General features: G+C 33.6%; 1 long non-coding RNA gene across 1 annotated transcript in view; it reads left to right on the top strand.

Annotated features, from left to right (window-relative positions):
* Nucleotides 1-3114: 3114 nt before the first annotated feature.
* LOC104957552 (uncharacterized) overlaps nucleotides 3115-3752 on the top strand; it is a 1372-nt gene continuing 734 nt past the window's right edge. Inside the window, exons 1-2 of the long non-coding RNA XR_799675.1 lie at nucleotides 3115-3180; nucleotides 3252-3752. The exon at nucleotides 3252-3752 is cut by the window's right edge and continues 734 nt beyond it. This is a non-coding gene — a long non-coding RNA (uncharacterized lncRNA). The remainder of the gene's footprint in view (nucleotides 3181-3251) is intronic.

The raw sequence follows: 3752 nt of genomic DNA, 5'->3' as shown, positions 1-3752 counted from the left end.
ACCCCTGCTGCACTGAAAAGGTATTGTTAACTAGATAGATAGATAGAAGGACTCTTTAAAGTAGAGACACTACATACTGATATACACCTGAACATCAGCAGGAGAGGACTCTTTAAAGTAGAGACACTACATACTGATATACACCTGAACATCAGCAGGAGAGGACTCTTTAAAGTAGAGACACTACATAATGATATACACCTGAACACCAGCAGGAGAGGACTCTTTAAAGTAGAGACACTACATACTGATATACACCTGAACATCAGCAGGAGAGGACTCTTTAAAGTAGAGACACTACATACTGATATACACCTGAACATCAGCAGGAGAGGACTCTTTAAAGTAGAGACACATTTAGCATATTAATAAGCCCCTTTCAAAAAGAAATGAGAGACACGTCTGTACAAATGATTGTGTTTATTTTGCTTCATATATATTGATCTGTCTTTTTTTTTTCTTCAGTTCAAACATGACTTGACACGCATTGATAATGGCTATACTGTGGTACAAGACAAAACAAATACACAATATAAGACCAAGAAAATCCTCCTAAAAAAAGAATACAAAAGATACACAGAAACAAGGTGTGTAGCTGAAATCCTGATTTCCTATCATCACACAGAACCATGAAAACACCCCAAAACACACGGTTCATCTTCAGTTAATACACAATTAAGAAAAGAAATACTAATAACTGCGGGAGTTTCCATCATGAGGCTGTGAAGGTGAGCTTTCTAAGGTACGGCTGTGAAAAAAAGTGCTGATTTGTTTTGAGGGAATTTATATTCTACCCGGTAACTCATCATCTTTCTCTCAGAAATTCTAAATAAAACTTCAAAAATCCACATTTAGGAGTTTCATTTCTTACTTCTGTTGATTTTTGTCAGTAGATTTCCCCCCAAAACACCCAAATTACATGATGCTTCATTTTCTGTCTACAGTCCTATCCACAAATGTTGTTTTTTTGCTATAAATACCTACTTTATACAGTTTGATATATGACATCTATTCTCTTACATTTTGTCATCTTGAAAAAAAACTTTTCTTATCTGTAAATCTCAACAAAAACTTCTTATCTTGGTGAAAAACGCTTTTTCTTTTTTAAGCTTAAGCATGAGTTACCGGGCGAATCAGAAATCATATATCTACACAAACATTCGTAGCGCTGGAGTAAAAGTGCTGCATCTACCTGTCGTATTTCTCTCCCTGTAGCAGTGAGTGTAAACACAGGAGTATTGATTACAGGCTGCAGATCTGCTAAATTATTCACACGTGATTTAGAAGAACGGAAAACAAGGTTTCAGTGAAAACTAAGAACTTCCAACTCAAGATATGCGTACGAGTACATTTTCATTTCTATGCACGAAATCACATTGTCGTATCTCCAGAGTGGTGTTCACACATCTGTCGTGCCATATTATCTTTTTATGGAATAATATTGCAGTAATCAGTGTGTCTGTGCAGGTTTGTCTACAAAATACAAATAAAAGTTGAAAAATTGACGAAAATTCTGAGAAATCTTGCAATAAAAGTTTTGCACTTTAGAGATTCAGCAATGTTAATGTCTGGATAGAAGACAGATTCACAATACATTATATAGAATCAAATACATCAAATAAATGTAATTGTAAGGGGACTTTTCATCTTTCAGGCAATTTTCATTTGATTTACATGCATAGAAATAGAAATGTACATATTTTATTTTCTATGCAACAGTTTTCATGCAAAAGTACGGACGCCCAAAACAGCCATTTTGAATGAATACCTTTCATTGATTTTTCTCAAAATACGAAGATATTTCTCTTCTTTTTAGATTACAAATGCTATATTTAGTCGATAATGACAAACATTATGTAGTTTAATATATTATATATCATTTTTGTGATTCTAAATTCATTTTGTCATTTTAAAAAAATCGTTTTTTTATCTGGAAATCTCAAGAAAATCCTTGGTAAAAATTTTTTTTTTTCTTTAAGATAAGGATCAATTAAGTATATATAAGTAAGTTAATAAGTCCTGATCTCGAGACAACATTTTTTATACTCATTATGGTGAAACATGAAAAATGGCACTTAAGGGCTTCCGTACGTTTCATTTTACTCACTAAACACGTGTAAATAATGTCCCTCCTTCCATTCCTCTTTCCTCACGGTCATGCACTTTCATAAACATGAGAATATATCTGATTAATATCTGAAGGTTGTAGTGAGCTGAGAGACGAGCCTTTATGCGACCGTCCGTGCACGTAAAGGCGATATAATAGTAAAAGTCTAAAATCTGTGAATATATATAAAAAATAAAAACGTCTTTCCGTCCGTGTATTATCTTCTGAATCTGGAGTTTTACATTCTTTTAAATCCTGACTGAGGTCCATCTCTCGGGTGTAAAGTGCATCGTGTGCCATTCGTTTCTCACTAATCATTCATGGAGAGCACCGGAAGTCTTTGAGAGGCTCGACTCTCAGCTCTGGGGGTTGAAATGAAACATTAATCGACTCTTACTCCCGTCTTCTGCACACAAACACTCAAAAATAACTCTTCGGATGAACCTGAATACAACACGGAAAGTATTATCTGCATAATATTAGTTAACATTAAGCTGTCTTTGGCTCTTTTCTGCTGTAACAACTCTAACTCTGATATATTTAGCAATTCTGTTTGTCTGATTTAATTTAATTGGGTTCGGTCGCCATTTAAATTGCAAGGGTTGATTCAGCGTAAACTGAAAACATGTCATTGTTGACTTTAATTCAATCTATTAAGTCAATAGATAACTAGGTTAGTTGAAAGCAATAATATTAGGTTTAAATAAAAATGAATAGGTTCAACTTGATACTATCAACTTCCGACTAACCTAATTATGTGTAATCTGTTGATTTAATGCATTTAATTAAAGTCAACGATAAGCCGTAGAAGATGGATGTGTATTAACTATACTTGGGTAGAACTGAATTTACGTAACTTATTAAGGTTGATTTATATTATATATTAATATAGGTATTTATCCACCTTATTATCGATGCTTGTGTCCATCTTAATTGAAGTTGGACATCATTGAAGTTGGACTTAATTGAAGCTGGAGTTCATTGAAGTTGGATATAATTGAAGTTGGACTTAATTGAAGTTGGACTTAACTGAAGTTGGACTTAATTTAAGTTGGACTTAATTGAAGTTGGACATAATTGAAGTTGGAGTTAATTGCAGTTTAATAATAATAATAATAATAATGCATTTATTTTATAAGCGGACATAATTGAAGTTGGACTTAACTGAAGTTGGACTTAATTGAAGTTGGACTTAATTGAAGTTGGACCTAACTGAAGTTGGACTTAATTGAAGTTGGACATAATTGAAGTTGGACTTAACTGAAGTTGGACATAATTGAAGTTGGACATAATTGAAGTTGGACATAATTGAAGTTGGACTTAACTGAAGTTGGACTTAATTGAAGTTGGACATAATTGAAGTTGGACATAACTGAAGTTGGACTTAATGGAAGTTTGTTCGACTTAACTCATTAATTTCAAATTAGTTAAAAAGTTAGGAGACATTGAGTTAGACAAACATAATTGCTTAAGGTTGAAAGCAAGCCAGTGTGGAAATACCTTCTTTGTTTATATGTAGGTTCATCCAAAGAACACCTTATCAGTGTAAACACATTTTAAATGTTGACAGGAAGTGAAGAGAGGCACTCTGAGTGTCACCGCAATCTTTGGAAGTGCCTCTGTGAGTTTGGACGTTATCTGATGA

The sequence above is a fragment of the Notothenia coriiceps genome, unplaced genomic scaffold (genome assembly GCF_000735185.1).
Source record: "Notothenia coriiceps isolate Sejong01 unplaced genomic scaffold, NC01 NC01_scaffold00027333, whole genome shotgun sequence".
Taxonomy (NCBI): domain Eukaryota; kingdom Metazoa; phylum Chordata; class Actinopteri; order Perciformes; family Nototheniidae; genus Notothenia; species Notothenia coriiceps.
The sequence above is the reverse complement of the archived record's forward strand: the minus strand, read 5'-3'. Positions and strand labels throughout refer to the sequence as shown.